Source organism: Giraffa tippelskirchi, chromosome 8 (genome assembly GCF_054371585.1).
Source record: "Giraffa tippelskirchi isolate mGirTip1 chromosome 8, T2T-mGirTip1v1.2.pri, whole genome shotgun sequence".
In the NCBI taxonomy this organism is placed as follows: Eukaryota; Metazoa; Chordata; class Mammalia; order Artiodactyla; family Giraffidae; genus Giraffa; species Giraffa tippelskirchi.
In genome coordinates, this window is record NC_137282.1 from 143744584 (window position 1) to 143762422 (window position 17839).

At 35.8% G+C, this 17839-nt stretch overlaps 1 protein-coding gene and 1 pseudogene across 5 annotated transcripts in view; both read right to left on the reverse strand.

Annotated features, from left to right (window-relative positions):
- LOC145518454 (olfactory receptor 2G3-like) overlaps nt 1–17839 on the reverse strand; it is a 181865-nt gene that overhangs the window by 82042 nt on the left and 81984 nt on the right. The gene's annotated exons all lie outside the window — the stretch shown is intronic.
- Nucleotides 1871–4019, reverse strand: LOC145517740 (olfactory receptor 2J3-like; annotated as a pseudogene). The gene has a single exon (XR_014062296.1). The product of XR_014062296.1 is annotated as an olfactory receptor 2J3-like (transcript).

Sequence of the window (17839 nt, forward strand, 5' to 3'; positions counted from 1 at the left end):
TTTGAAATAACTGAATCAGAGAAGAACAAAATAAAAAGAATGATAAAGAGAAAAGAAAGGCTGCATGATTTATGGGATTTCTTCTAGAGAGAAAATATTAATCAGAATTTCACAAGGAGGAAAGAGGAAGCAGAAAGTTTGTTTAAAGGAACATCTGAGGCCTTCTCAAACCTGTGAAGAGACTAGTCTAAGTTCAGAAATTAATAGATCGCCTCCTTATCTCAATGCAAAAGGCCTTCTTTAAGACACATTTTAATGAAACTGTCCAAAATTAAAGACAGAGAATCTTAAAACTGGCCAGAGAAAAAAGAATGTAGTCTACAAATGAATTCCCATTAGGCCATTAGCCAGTTTCCTAGCAGAAACTCTACAGGCCAGGAGAAAGTAGAAAGATATAGTCAAGGTGATGAAAGAAAAAAAAAATGTCTACGATGAATACTCTGACAAAGTAAATAAGAAAAAGAGATAAAGCTTTTTCTAGATTTTAAAAAAATGGAAGGAGTTCTTCACCACTAGATCTGACTTTCAAGAAATGATGCAAAGAGTTCTTCAAGCTAAAATAAACTAATGATAAAAACTGACATTAAATCATGGGACACATTGGTAAAAATTAAACACACACAGATGTGGAAAATTCTAAAACTGTAAGGACATGCTGTGTTAAATACACTTAAATATAGAAAAAAAGTCAAAAGAAAAGATTCACAATAACTATAGCTACTATAATTTGTCAGTTAACACACAATATAAAAAGAAATTATGACACCAAAAATATAAAAGAGAATTAAATGGTAGAGCTAATTTAACTGATCAAAGTTAAGTTGCTTTCTGATTGATAGGGACTATTTAATCTATTCAATGTTTTATGTAATCCTCATGGTAACCACAAAGCAAAAACTTAATGCAGATTCACAAAAGATAAAGAAAGGACGACTATCAGGACTTACACTATAGACACACATAGGCTTAAGGTGAAGGAATAGAAAAAGATATTCCATGCAAGCAGAAACCAAAGGAAAGTGGGGATAGCTATATTTACATCACAAAATAAACTTTATCCAAAACTGCAATGAGAGACATTGAATAATGATAAAGGGGTCCATTCATCAAGAAACTATAACAATTGCAAATATTTATATACCCCACCTTGATGCAGCTAAATAAATTAAGCAAATACTAACAGATCTGAAGGGAGAAATAGACAACACTACAATACAGTAACAGTAGGGGATTTCAATAGCACATTTTCAGCAATGGGTACATTATCCAGAAGGAAAATCAATTAAAAAATTGAACTTGAACCATACTTTATACTTTATACCAACTGGACCTAACAGACTTTCATATACGTCCCTTCTATCAGCACAAGGATAAACATTCTCTTCAAGTGTACATAGAACATTCTTCAAGATAGACCTGATAAGTCTGAAATTTTTCTTTTAAGTATTTTTGTTTGTGAATTGTAATTGGAATATGGTGGATTTGAATCTGAAAATTCAGTCAGTGAGAGACTAGGGTACTGCATGTGTTATCCCAAATAGTGGTATTTCCATAAATGCAAGATGATTCTAAGAACTCAGTTATGTCTTTTAAGTTTTTTAAAGTTTTTGTTTTCCTCTGTGATGGTTCACTCTATGTGGCCCCAATTATTTACTAAAAGTTCTTTTATAGACATGATTCTTGGCTCTTCATTTTCTGGAAAGTAGCTTAAGCATAATTGAATATACCCCATATACACCTAGTTGGAGATAAAGAATGAATCACAGATAAACAAAGGAGAAGACAAAGACATCAGAACCAATACAACTGCAAGCCACACAGGAAATTGAGGGGAAAATTTTGGATGTATTTTTCATTTTAATACTTTTGGAAATAGGGTTTGAACCAATCATATCTAAACTTTAAAGGCCTCAAAAACTACAACTAACATTCAAGTTACCATTCAAAATTCAGGTTTTGCCAAGATTTTACTTTAAATTTAATTATTCTTCAGCTCAATGTGGGTTCAGTTTAAAGTGTTATATACATAGTATACATTTCAGATGAAGATGGTGGCAATAATATAGGTAATAAAATCATACTTTGATGAAAATACATTTCTTTATTTGGAAATGTGTCAGTTGATTTTTATAATGAACTTTCTAACCACAAATATTCAAATCAGATTGAGTTTAAAAAGGAAAAAACAACTAGCATTTTCATACAGATTTTATCACAAATATTTTCTAATATATTTTCACATAATTCTTTCAAATATCCATCAGATTCATCAACTCATTTTTCAAGAGCCTAGTACTCAGTCAACTCAGACATTCTTTATTGTTTCTTAAGTTAAGCAAGTGCACCATGCTCTAACTTCACCTAACAAAACCTACCCTAGGGTGACCATTACTTTATGTGCTATATAGCACAGATTTGCAACTTATTTTCACCTCCTTTACACATCTCACTGACTTGAAAAAAAGGAAAATATGAGGGGCATTGTTTGAAAGCCCTTTTTTGTACAATTCATCAAAATTATTTTCTTACTAATGATAATGGAATACTAAAGAATACAGACCAAAATTTTTTTCAATATTAACTAGTATTCAAAAAAGAATAACAGTGTTGGAGAAAAGATTTATCCTTCATTAAACCAAAGACAGAAGAAAAATTTTACGACAAATTTTGCCTATAAAGTGAGAAACTGAAAGACATATTCTAGGTCATTTGAAATTAAGAATATCATCTCTCCATAGGAATTTTACATCTGAATTTTATCAATTTTTACAACAAATTCTATGCTTCATCTTCAGTTAAGTAAAGGATACTTTTATTAGATTTCTGCACTGAAAAAATTAATATTGATATTTGATTCATATTTTACATGGCTGTTATATCCACTGAAGAGTGATTACTATTTAGGCAGACTGTGTTTAATTCCTATCTGCTACCATGAACTCTGTGACCATGGGAGAGTACACAATAAGTGCTAATAGAGTGAGTGAATGAAAGAAGGGTTGATGTGTGGATTACCCATCCAGATGAACCATTGGTGAAAAAGATGCTCCATTATACCATTACTGTCACAAGTATACCAGATCATTCTCACCCCACTAGTCTCTTTACTGCCCCTCTTACATCTTTGTTTCTGAGGGTGTAGATTAGAGGGTTAAGGCTAGGTGTGACAACAGTATAAAACAGGGCAATGAACTTGCCTTGATCTTGAGAATTTTCTGATGGTGGCTGGAGGTACATGCACATGGCTGGAATGAAAAAAAGGGATACGACCATAAGATGGGCTCCATATGTCCCAAAGATTTTCTGGAGTCCAGTTGTTGACTGCATCCTCAGCACTGCCTGGGCAATGGCACCATAGGAGCTGAGAATGAGGATGAGAGGTATGAGAACAAAAATGGAGCTTGTGATCATGAGGGTCAGCTCATTAGCACGGGTATCAATGCATGACAGTCAAAGCAGTGCTGGAACTTCACAGAAGAAATGGTCCACTTGGCGATGTCCACACAGAGGTACTCAGAAGGTAAACATGAAGTGAAGTGCTGAGTTGGTAAAGCCACTTACCCAACAAGCCACAGCCAACAGTTGGCAGAAACGAGGGTGCATGAGGACAGTATAATGCAAGGGTCTACACACAGCTGCATAACGGTCATAGGACATCACCATCAGTAGCACACATTCTGTGGTTCCCAATGCAAGAAAAAAATAAAGTTGAATCATACAGCCATTGTAACAGATGGTTTTTACTGGGCCCCAGAGGTTGATCAGCAACTGAGGGATGGAGCTTGTGGTATAGCAGAGATCCAAAATAGAGAGAATTTGAGAGGAAGAAGTACATGGGAGTGTGGAGATGGGAGTCCAGGTATGACAAGATAATGATGAACAGGTTGCCTATCGATGTCATCAAGTAGAACATCAAGATAACCACAAAGAGAACTAACTCAAGCTGAGGCCAATTAGAAAAACCCAGTAGAACAAAGCAGTCTTCAGAACTTGCATTGATTCTTTCCATCATCATGCATTTCTTGTTATCTAAGGAAAGAATTGTGTTGCGCTGTGCTAAGTCGCTTCAGCTGTGTCTGACTCTTTGTGACCCTATGGACAGAAGCCCACCAGGCTCCTCTCTCCATGGGATTCTCCAGACAAGAATACTGGAGTGGGTTGCCCTTTCCTGCTCCAGGGGATCTTACCAATTCAGGGATCAAACCTGTGTCACTTTCATCTGTTGTCAGGTGGGTTCTTTACCTCTAGCGCCACCTGGGAAGTCCAAGGAAAGAACCACGTACTCAAAAAAGTGGAAATTCTCCAAGAACCATAGAAACACTTAGAAAAGAAACAGAAGCCAGATCAAAGAATTGAATACCACTATTCAATTCTAAGACAATTTGGGCATTATGCGAAAATATGATACTAATGAAATGAAAGAAATAAGACTCCACAAACTAATACTGATAAATTTTTAAAAGGATAAAGAAATAGTGGAGAAGAGAAAGCTATTCCTCCCAGCAGGATCCTAATTAATAACTATAGAAGGAATAGCAGAGCTAGAAAAACATAAATGGATGCTAATAACTAGTAAATCAAAATATGATGAGAAATAGGATATTTCCATAGTCTAAAATATACCTTCACAAATTACACATTAATTACAAAGTGAAAAGTAGTAGACTTTACAATAGGAAAACCTGGTGGACATTACCATAGTCAGGTAATCATGCTAATATCACCAGTGTTGAGACAAACCAACATCATGTGACTACTAATGTGATGCTCTGAATATGACAAAATGTTGCTTCAGTCATATTCCTGCCAAAAATGTACAGCTTGATGCTAAAAATGAAAAAACACGAGACTCATGTTGAGACAAGATGGACAAAATAACTGGCCTGCACTCTTCAAAAATATCAAATTTAAGGGAGACAAAGGCTAAGGAATTTGTTCGGCTTAAAGGAGGACAAAAAGGCATGATATCTAAATGTGTAAGTCTGTACTAGGAAAAAAATAGACATTAACTACATTTTGAGACAATTGGAGAAATATGAACATGAACTCTAGTTTAGATAATAATATCGTATCCATGTTAGATTTTCTTATTTTGTTAACTATACAATGATTGTGTAAAATAGCATTCTTATTCTTAGGAAATAAACAATAGAATTCAGCAGAAAAGAACATGGTATCTCCAAATTAGACTATTATGGTCCAGAAAAATAAGATACCATAGATAGATAATAGATAAATAGTGATAGGTAAATAGATAGAAATTAATATATTTATACATAGATAATATATACATATATGATAGATGCATAGATTCATAAGTGATAGATAGATAGATAGATAGATATAGAGAGATGAGACAGAAAGGAGATTATAGAATAAGTCTTTCAGGCAGAATGTAAACTATTGCTGAATCTACTTAAAAGGTTAATTGTAGTTCTTTATACCACTTTAGCACATTTTCTATAAATTCAATCTAGAATAAAATCTAGACTAAAAAGTAACAAAAAAGCTACAAAGTATTTTTTACTTGCATGTTTCATCCAGACATTTGTGTTGTTATAGAAAAGTAACTTCTTAACTGTTGAGTTATTTTTACTCATCTAAGGAGGACATCTATGTTAAAAGTAACTTGAAAAAATCCTAATATAACAACAGAAGAAAATTTCCATGAAACAATCTTTTTTTTCAAACAATCTTGTTTTTAGTTTTCTTTTCAGCACTTTCAGCCAATTTCTATCTATGTGATTACATAAAACAGAATAATTGCAATCTCAATAACCTTCCATATAGATGAAAAGATATGAGTAACATCAAATTTATTTGTGATTTCAAAATGCTTATATAGGGTGAAAATATTGAGCTTCAAGTAAATATTCTTATAGAAAAACTTTATCTCCTTATTTTTTACTTGCACTCACAATTTATTTCTAAACTGAAAGCTAATAGAGGTACAAAAAAGAGACAGAAACACATGGACAACAACTTATGGTTACTCATGATACAAACAAAGCTGAAAATCTTAGTTCACATGACTAGATCTGTGAAATAGATGGGGGGAACAGTAATAAAATGCCTTTTAAAGGACATAAAACATAACTGATTTGAAAAGAGGTATTTTTAGAAAAAGGAAAATATAAAGTCGTCCAGAGAACAAAGAAGCAAGGAAGAATGTGAGGTTGGGGGAAGATGGAGAGGAATCTGACTATTGGTGCTGAAAATTAAAAGTGTGCTCCTGTGTATCATAGGGTTGAGACACCTGAACACAAGGCCTCAAGGAAGTTTTCACATTATTTCTTTCCTCTAGGACAGTAACTGAGACCATATTCAAATTCTACTCATAATTTGTAATGTCTATGTATATTTTTATTCTCCAACTTAGAGAAGAATTCTGAATGTTTACTGAAACCATTAAATGCAATTCATAAATAGTTATGACTCCTAAGTGATATTTTTTCTCTTATGGGTTTTCAGTCTTTCATAGGAAAGATCAATACTGTCTTTTGTTATATAGTTACTATGACAAGGCATAATAACCACTATTTAAATATCCCTCCTTCTCTCTGTGAATGCTTTGCCTTATTTGACATTGACACATCATATCTGCCTTCCCTTCTTCCATAGCCAATTTTTTCTCTCCCACTTTCTAATAAGCTATTGGCCAAAACAAGTAAAAATCACAGCAGAGCCATCCATGGTTACCTCTATTGCCTGTGTGTGTGCTCAGTCATATCTGACTTTTTGTGACCCCATGGACTATATTCCACCATGTTCCTCTGTTTATGGGATTCTCCAGGCAAGAATACTGGAGTGGCATTTCCTGCTCCAGGGGATCCTCCCAACTCAGGGATCAAGCCCATGTCTCTTGCACCTCCTGCATTGGCAGGCAGATTCTTTACTATCACGCCACTTGGGAAGTCCCCAGTTATCTCTACTGGGATCTTTTAATTATTCATGTTTTATAAGTGCAATTTCTCAAAAAGCTGTGAGCAGTGGCTAATTTGTTGAGTTTCAGCATGAAAGTTAGAAATAGTTTAACCCCACAACAGTAAGCCTGATTCAGGCCTTTAAACTCTTAATCATTCACTAGTTACACTAACCTAAACTACTTTCTGTAGCTCAGAAACCATGCAGGAGAGTCAGATAGTACATTACTTAAAAAGAAAACTTTGTAATTAAACAGAAGATTAACATAAAGGACTTTAAGCTATGGAAGGAGAATAACTATAAAGATGCAACTAGAACTCTAAATGAATCTTGGACCAAGAGACAGCATCTAAGAAAGGACAAGCTTGGAAAGAAGCACTTCCTGCTTAAGGCTACAGGTCAGACCTCACCAGAGAAGGTGTTGTTGAGCCCACTGGATGATGAAGTTCACCATGGCTGAATCAAAAAGTAGCAATGGTCAAATAGTGAATTATGAAGATTACATCATGTAGAGATCACTGCCTCTTGAAAGATGATAGAAAAATCTAGAGATTATTTTTCAATTGCCCTAGGAGGGAAATAGTACATCATGAGAAATATAAATCCAAATTCAGTCATTGCTTCTTCTATTGTGGATATAACTTTCTTCTTCCTTGTTCAATTGCCTAAAAATCTTAGTATATTGATTAAAACAAAGTGACAGCCATATTTTAACCTGTTGCATAATCCATCCTTCAACATACTAATAAATGTTAAAGAGGGATATGAGATAAGAGACAAAAAAAACAGATGTAAGTAGAGAAAAGGTAACAACTTTATGGTTTACTTTACTCCTTACCGGAGGAGACAGAAATAAAGACCTCATTGAAGGTTGCTTTCATGGGTTGTGGAGCGAAATATCTCTTCTCTTTTTTTTTTAACTAAGATAGATGTAAGAAACAGTGGTGGACACAAGTCTCTTTTTCCCATTCCCATATCCCTGGCGAGGTTGTTTTTTCTTATATTCGTCCTTTAATACTCTCACCTAGTGCTTAAGTAATACTCAAACAACTCTTTCCACTTCTGTCATTCCTGTGTCTGTCCTCACTCCCTATATTTGTCTACACAATCTATGCCCTCTATCAGTCCTATGTGTGGACTGATCTAATCTCTGGTTTTCATCTTTTGGAAATCACCAGCATAAATGGCTGTGTGCACCATATATTCTAATCTACATCAATATAGAAAAGCAGAGTCTGAAAATTACTGTGATTATCATTGCTACATAAGAGATAGTCCTGAGTCTACCAAAAAGATCTGGTTTTAGCTGGAAGGAGGAACTCATTAGAGTAGTCACTGTGTCAGGGGATGGACCCCCCTTTCCTAGAGAAATGGTGTCTTTATTGAAACAAAAGAATAAAACACTTGCTTTCCTGAACTGGGGGCAGTGGGAGGGTAAGTCCCAAAGCAGCAATTAATGCCCTTCAAGGAGTTGTCCTAGTTAGTACAGTTTCTAAGGAATACCTTCAACATGATACCACACAGTTGTACTAAGATAACAATATCACTAATAAACATGTTTTAAGCCTGGTGTATGGGGAAGGGAATGAGTTGTCCTGAAGTTTCTTCCTGATTTCTTCATCATCCTAAGGGCCAAATTTAAGGAATACTTGTCAGAGGGAGTCTAATGGGGAGGTGGAAAGGGAAGCATGAAACATTTCTAAAAACAGAATCCATAGGCTTCCCTGGTGGCTCAATGGTAAAGAACCCTTCTGCCATTGCAGGAGACACTGGTTCAATTCCTGATACAGGAAGATTCCACATGCCTCGAAGAAACTAAGCCTGAGAGTCACAACTGTTGAGCCTGTTCTCTAGAGCCCAGGAGTCACAACTACTGACCTCACGTGCTGTAGCTACTGAAGCCTGCGCACCCTAGAGCCAGTGCTCCACAACAAGAGAGGCCACTGCAATAAGAAGACTGCCCACTGCAACTGGAGAGTAGTCCCAGCTCACTGCAACTAAAAGAAAAGCCCAGGCAGCAATGAAGACTCAGCACAGTCAAAAATAGATAAATAAAATTATTTTTTAATGGAATACATAAAGACTAAACGTCACCTTATTAATTTAATTCTGCCTGCCAACATTTTTAAGCTTCAAGGCCAAGTTTAGTAGTGCAAAAGCATTGAAAAAAATCTTTGAAGACCATTTAAACTGTAACTAAGATGGTAACTACCAAAACTCAGAAACATAACAAAATTATTTAATATTTCCAAAACTTTTTTCTCAGTAATTTCACTTGATGTCTTGTCAAGAGTTTTGCAATAGTATATAAACAACTGAAATTACCTTAGATTACTAATCTACATCCAATAATTTACTTGCTACTATTAAAGTACATCATGAGTTTATAAATTAATGAACATTTTTAAATTGTTATATTGTTTCTAGCTAACATAGTTCATCAGTAGAAAGAAGATTTTAGTGTAGAAATCATATATTGTAATAAAATTACATTTTTAAAACTGTAATCTTTAGGAGAGCAATTGGGTGTTTCTCTTTCTATTTAACAGAAATATCAGAAAATAGTCTTTATGTTTTAGTGGTCTTACTTGTTGTGAAAATTAATAAGAAAAATATATAAATGTTTTCCCCAATGCTTAGTATATAATTATTCAATACATATTTGAACAGATATTTTAACAAACATCTCTATTTCTTTGTTATTCTTTATTTTAGATATTTAAAATATTACAATAGAACACCTATATTCCTACAGCTAGAATCATCAACTATTACTTTTGTTATATTTATTACAATCATTTTTTAGAGGCTATCTACAACCAGTCTAGTGCACTGTAAGATCAAGAGGAAACATACAACTTTGAGAAGTAGACTGGATTCGAATCAAGATGGCAGAGTACAAGGATGTGGAACTCATCTCCTCTCACATACTTATGTGGGAAAATTCTCACTGAAAACTAACTGGAGACGACCAGAGAGACTCCTGTACAAGCAAGGCTTCAAGAAAGGTAAAAGCAGAGTCAAGTCAGAAACGAAGACAGGCAATTAGGTCAGGTCCTATGCCCCTAGGAAGGGACTCAGAGGAAAAGGAAGATTACAAAGGAGAAGACCCTGCATGAGGGTGAGCAGCTCAAGTTACATCTTGGACACCCCAGTCCTGGGGTCTGACTAAGGGAAGAGGAGTTCCCTTGGCTGTTTGGAGGCTCAGAGGGACTAAGAAATGGGCTATGGGAAACCTCAACTCAGTTTGGGAATAGTGCAAAAATGCTTCTATCCTCCCGAAGCAGGGTGGAAAGGGCAGAACAAAACCATGAGGTTGACTGGCTTCACACACAAATGCCCCAGTGAATGTCCTACCCTGAGCTGAGCTAACACTCCAGCATAGCTAGAGTTTCTCGTTGCAGCTCCACTCTGGAGCAACAGCTGCCATGACAAAGGGGAAAGCTCACTGTGAGATGATAAAGGTAGCTCCAAGCCTGAGCAGGAAGAGGGCAACAGTTACTGGAATTTGCACAGGCAGCACACCACGAGGAGACCATATGTCTGAGGGTGGCCAGACCACCATACACAATACACCGACTTTTGCCAAATAAACACACCAGACCCTCTTGCTCCAGCACTGCTCTCCTCTGGGGCTTCAGGAACTTGAGACCCACCCACCATACCCCCAAAAGGACTGTGATGGCCACTGAGCAAAGAGGAAGAAGCACTGGCTCACACCTGGCTCTGGCCCCAGCCCCTTCAATTCTAACCCCATCCCCTAACAAGGTGATAGCTGTCAGTGCACCCCGAGGAAAGACATGACTTGTGTTCAGGTCAAACCCAGTTCTGCCATCAAAGCCACTGGTCCCACGGAGATTGTACAGGGACACTCCCATATAAGAACACCTCTTCAAGGCCGCCATGGATAACTTTTTCATCTAATTTCATAGAGACAGAGGAAGTTAAGCAAAATAAGAAGACAGAGTAATTTGTCTCAATTGAAATGGCAAGAGAAAATTTCTGAAAAAGAAACAGCTACTGAGATGGAAATCAATTTTACTAGACAAAGAATTGAAAGCATTAGTGATAATAATAGTAGCTGAATTGGGGAAAAGAATAGCTGAACACAGTAAGAATTTTAACAAGGAACTAAAATTATAAGAAAGATCAGTCACAACTGAAGAATACAGTAACTAAAATGAAAACACGAAAAAAGAATAGCCAGACTAAGTGATATAGAAGAATGCATAAATCAACTAAAAGATAGATTAATGAAAATCACTAAATGAGAATAGCAAAAAGAAAACTAAAATTTTAAAACTGAAAACAATTTAAAGGCTCTGTAGGTCAATATCAAGGTATTAGCATTCACATTATAGGGATCCCAAAAGGAGAAAAGAGAGAGAAAAGTGTGGAAAATGTAAATATGCAGCTGCATCTTGAAGCAAGCAGAGCTGGAGTGTTCCCTAGGCTCAAGCTGGAACACGAGCCTGGGGGGCAGTCTTGGAAAACTGACCAGCCACTTATGCAGCTTTCAGTCTTCCTTCTTCTCACTGATTCGGGAGCAAGCAAGTGTGCATGTGTTTCTAAAGAGTGGAGTCCAAGCTTTCGACAGTCTTTCTGTTAGTCCCACTGGCTCTCCAACCAGTCAAGGGGGTTCACCTTCCCTGTGCAGGATCTCTGGGTGGGAGGGAGCCAACAGCTGTCTGGAACCACTCATTCTCTGGGGAGGATCTCTGCCCATGTAATCCCTCTTTTCCTCTGAGTCTCCACCCAGGGCACAGGTCCCAACCAGATGGCTTCTCTTCCTACCCAATTCCATACGGATATTTCTTACAGCCTTGGTTACAGGAGTCTCTCTCCAAGTCTCCAATTAGTTTGCAGTGAGAAATGTTCCACCTGTACAGTAAGTGCTCTACATACAAACTTCAAGTTGTGAACTTTCAACATTGTGAATGTGCATTCTATCAGTGTCAAGTGTGAGTGAAATTGCAGCTTGCCCTCCATTTCCTATCACTGATGATCCTTCAGCTCTACCATTTCCTACCTTCTCTCCCTCCTCCACTCAGTAGCTCTTCTTGCCTCTTCACTCAATGCCAGCCTCTGTATGCCAGTGGTTGTACTGTACTATTGTACTTTTCAAGGTACTGTGCTATAAGATTTAAAACGTTTTCTTTACTTTTTGTTTGTTTTTTATGTATTATTTGTGTGAAAAGTATTATAAACCTACTACAGTACAGTACTATATAGCCGATTGTGTTCACTGGGTACCTAACTTTGTTGGACTTATAAACAAATTGGACAAGTTCAGAATGGAACTTATAAAGGACTTATAAACAAATTGGACAAGTTCAGAATGGAACTTGTTTCAGATGTTGGGGACTTACTGTAGATGTACTGCTAATGAGATAACTGGGGGAAGTGAGTTCCTCGACCTCCTACTCCTCCACCTTGACCTCCTCCTGGGTATAATTTATTTAACATGGAAACAATAAGGGGAATTTTTTATCCAAGTGACAACTTCCTCTTCCCTAGTCTTTCTCCTTTGCCATTATATCATGTCAATAATGAATATTCAGTGCCTTACCCACTTTTCATATCATTTACATAATTTTTTATCATTGACATAATTCAGTAGCTCACAGTTTTTTTTCATCATCTTAATAAGTACTTCTGACTCGATTTTTTTAATATTCATGGATTTTATTGTAAGGAATAAGATACAAACTTGTTTATAAACATTATTAAATTTGTAGTAGCTCTTGCCTCTTTCAATGTGTATTAAGAGTATAGTGATTATGATGATATTGTTTTGAAAAGCACAAAGGGATTCTAATATTAAAAAAAAAGATGGAAGTCAACGGGGCAGAAAATGAGATTCAGAATAGCACCTAACTCTCCTGCCCTCCATCACTTTATCTGGTTCCTGACAGAACTTGTTCCCCTTACAGGAACCAGCCAGAATGGACTCTTGATTTTCTTCATTACTTTTGATAGAAATCAGTTGGCACTTAGCCAAATTCATGTGTAACTAGGAGATTTTTAAGATTTACCGATTATTATTTTATGATTTATTTGTAACAATCAGAAAAAATACTAACTCATCAATATAATGACATGAAAGTTACTTATGTCATTTTCATAATTATTTTTGAAGACTATCTTAATTCGGACAAAAAATTAAAATCTTAGTATTTCATGTTAATAGTTCAGAGTGGTCAAATATTTAATTCCAGTAGTATATCACTTGAATTCATATAATATTATGTACATATTTATGATAGCAGTTACATATAAAACAGATTATTCATTATATTTTACCATTGATTTATTTTTGTTTTTACAGGCTATTTTGCATCTTACTTATCTTCTTCCTAAATATTGGCATTTACTATACCAACAAATATAGAGAGATTTGTCCATGGCAATCCCTGAGAGACAGAATCAAACTACTTTCTGACACTCTAGTGAGAAGAAAATGTCTCCTGGGAAAGGGGAGCAGGATGAGTATTCAGAACCAGAAGAAATGAAGCATATGTATTTATATTCCTTTTTTTCAGGACAGAGGAAAGCTCAAATATATCATCATGTAACTAGCACAGCTTTGCATTCTTCTGTGTGTGTGTGTGTGTGCACGCGCATGTGCATGTGCGCAGTTGAGGACACTGCTGGGAGACACATAATGCTCTCTGAAGAGACACACAGTCTTTCTGGGAACAGACTTGGCCCTGATTACAACAAAAGCTTCTCAGTGCATGGTCTTGGGAGTGAGGACTGAGGAGATTTACATTCTCTGAATTTGGGGAAGTTATAAGGAGAGTGTGCAGAAAAAATTAAGGAGTGGCTCATCAGAATCAATAACCATCTACTTTTATCCCTCAAATATTAGGATTAAAGGTACGTGATATAACTGATGTCTTTTTAAAAGAGGATTGTGGATACAGTGAATTAAAATGTGAAAATGGATAGAAAACATACAAAGCATTATTCAATTCTAGACATTATTTTAATCAGTTATTTTCCCTCTCTCTGAAGAGTATAAAATTTACTCAGTTTGCCAGTATCTCTGTCATAAAACTGCCATTAATTGTTCTAAACTAATCATTTCACAGGAAATAGATAAATCTCTTATTGTTTGGTAATAGAGATGCCTAGCTCATCCTCTGCATGTTACTCCAACCGAAGGATAACATAGTTCATGCTGGGTTATGTTGAGGCATCACCCAGCTAAATATTAGGTCCTCAATGAAATGACTATGGGTGAATTGTGGAAAGCAATGAGAAATTATTTCAATAATCTTTAATAACTAATTTACATAAATTGTATCTCCTCTCCAAGCATTTTAGAAAAGACAATTTCAGACTAATGAAAGCTAATATTTATTGAGTTTTTCTTGTTTGAGAGGCACTGTTCTATTTCAGGTAAAAATATATAACGATGTCTCATATGTTTTCCTTTGGCTGAGAGGAAACAAAGAAACATTTCATTATGAGAACAGAGATTAATAAGGGACTGAGTCAGTTAGGATCATTTATGTGGCATTGACCCAAACTGAATTACTTATGCTGGATGATTTCCAAAGTAGAACCATATAGAAAGTACTTGCATTGGATCTTGGGGCTGGGTGAGTTGGCACACAAAGCCAAGCCATTGAGCTATTAAAATTATCTTGTCTCTATGTACCCCAGTGTTCATCACAGCACTGTTTACAATAGCTAGGACACAGAAGCAACCTAGATGTCCATCAGCAGATGAATGGATAAGAAAGTTGTGGTACATATACACAATGGAATATTACTCAGCTATTAAAAAGAACACAATTGAGTCAGTTCTAATGAAGTGGATGAAACTGGAGCCTATTATATAGAGTGAAGTAAGTTAGAAAGAAAAACACCAATACAGTATATTAACACATATATATGGAATTTAGAAAGATGGTAATGATGACCTTATATCCGAGACAGCAAGAGACACAGAGATAAAGAACAGACTTTTGAACTCTGTGGGAGAAGGCGAGGGTGGGATGATTTGAGAGAATAGCATTGAAACATGTATATTGCCATATGTGAAACAGAGGAACAGTCCAAGTTCTATATATGAAACAGGGCACTCAAACCTGATGCACTGGGACAACCCAGAGGGATGGAATGGGGAGGATGGTGGGAGAGGGGTTCAGGGCAGGAGGGACACATGTACACCCATGGCTGATTCATGTCAATGTATGGCAAAAACCACCACAATATTGTTAAGTAATTAGCCTCCAATTATAATAAATAAATTAATTTTTTTAATTATCTTGTCTCCTTCCTCTATGCTTTCATGCATCCAACTATCACTGAAACTCCATCTCAAGACTCAAACTTTCAGAATCTTGTCAATGTTCAATCGTCACTTAATCTTTTATTACACTGAGTTGGAATAGACAAATACAATTTAATCATTGAGCCTGAAACTCCTATATTTCTAGACTAATATCACAGTGCATATTTGCTTAATGACTGACTCTTAATATAGACTATTTTAATAGTCTGGTAATACTAGGGAATATTGCAGGCAACATCCTATGAGTTCCTTAACATGAGGTTTTTAAAGGGCAAGAGGTTTTGACACTGATAAAGTGCATTTTAATTCCTTATTTTTCATTCATGGTTTATCTCTATAATGTTTCCATTTTAACTCAAAACAACTCAGCAAGAAAGATGAGAAGGGCTTCATCATCCTTCCCTTACACAGAAATGATGGATCAGAAACTTTAAATCAAGAAAATGTGTCAGGTGAGAGACAGAAGAATGTGCCAAATTGTTGTACTTCCTATGATGCTCTTTATCTTCAGACTCTAGACACCTGCCTTGAACATCTCACTCTCTTTCTGTACGCAGTGATTAAAATTAAACATTCTTGGTATGTGCATAAAGCTGACTTCTACTACATGGATCTCAGGGTCCCTACACAAAGATCAACAGAGAGCAAATTCTGAAAACAATAGAAAGAGTAATGAAAAACATCAGATTTTACTTGGTGTAGTGTTAGTCTCAGTGACAGGGAGGGAGAAGGGAATTTGACTATGTTTATTTATATTCTCACCTCCAGTGGACTCATACATTTATTTATATATATTTAATATTTATTTCTAGACAAAGTACCATTCTTTGTCAGTTTAAATATTTAGAAGCTCTCACAGACCTTCACTATCTTGGATATCTTAATTTTTTTCAGCTGTCTCTGAACTTTATGAGGTTTTTAAAAAGTGCTTATCACAGGATGACTTTTTACTCATCCTGTGGGTCTAAGAATATTGAATGACTATCAGCATGTATTAGCCTTTGTGCAAACAGCCCTCCTGTGTGCCATCTACCAGTAGGTTTCTCCCATTCCCTACATCCCCCAACTCTCATCCCCAATACCAGTATTTGTATTTGCTGTCTACAGTCTAAATGCACAAGAATATTTATGAAATGAAATCTTTATGATGTCACTACTTAAGAAAGAGTGAGGCATTCTTTTCTGGTTGGGATTTCTTCCTTGGCTCCTCCATCGGTGTCACTGAGGACAGTTTCTCCCAGACACAGGAAGGTAGAATGAGTAATAAATATATTTACTTATTTAACTAACAAAATGAATGACAACTTGTCTACATTCAGAGTATTCTATATAACTGCATAGTTTATTATTGAGAAGTTATGATATTTCAGAATGAAAGACAACTGTTGTCTTTGTTTTCTTTGCCACAACCTTAACTGAATTGTGTTGTTACATGAGAAATATAGATATTAAATTAAATTAGTTAATTTAATTAAATACAATGCAAGGTGAGTGATGTGAAAGTCGCTCAGTCATGTCCAACTCTTTGTGACCCCAAGGAATGTAGCCTGCCAGCCTCCTCCATCCAGGGAATTCTCCAGGCTGGAATACTGGAGTGGGTAGCTGTTCCCTTCTCCAGAGAATCTTCCCAATCCAGGGATCAAACCCAGGTCTCCTGCATTACAAGCGAATTCTTTACCATCTGAGCCACCAGGGAAGCCCACAATGCAAGGTAAATGTTTACAAATGCTTTAACATAAGTGTAAATGCATTGTAATAGACTACAATATGTAAGCAAATTTTTCAACAGTCATATACACTGAGGGTCCCTGAATTGTGCAGAGTTTTTATTTCACATTTAACAGAATTTTGAATCAGTCCATTTGTTTCTGTCCTTAACTTTGCAGAACTGTTGCACACCTCAGTGGATATACAAATTAGTAGATTAAAATGATTCATAATATACAACTATTTTTCCCAGGACATAACATCCATGTGTCATTTTTATATTTGAATCTATATATGTATAGATTATAGATAGATAATTATATATAGAATCTATGTAATTATATATAGAATCTGTTTGTATATGTATTTTTTACTTTTTCTCTTTCTATCACAGAACATGATTAGAAAAATATGAAATGGAAATGAAGAGAATGAACAGGAGGAATGATTAGGGACTTTAGGGACTGTGACATAAAATTCAGCAGAAGTAGTATATATGAAGGTAAATTTATTGTAAGAGTATGCAAGTATACAGGCACTGCTATCGCTAATATTTAAGTACATAACCACTTTTCTACATGCTTCTATGAGAATTAACTCACTTAATCCTCATAACAGCTGCATTAGGGAGGTACTTCTTTCACTTCCTTTAAAAATGGGAAAATTGAGGAACAGATATTTAAGGAAATGTTAGGCATGACTCAGTGTTAGATGGCTGCACTAGGAATTTAACCCACATAGACTGTCAGCACTCTTGATTACTGTGCTGTTTAGCATGGATTTGAATGTGTGTTTCTGTCAGTATAAGATATATGTATATATGCAAAAATGTACATCTTTGTACATATGCTTTTGTGAACACACTTGTTAAATTTTGTCTGTTCATAATAATTTGGAACCTCA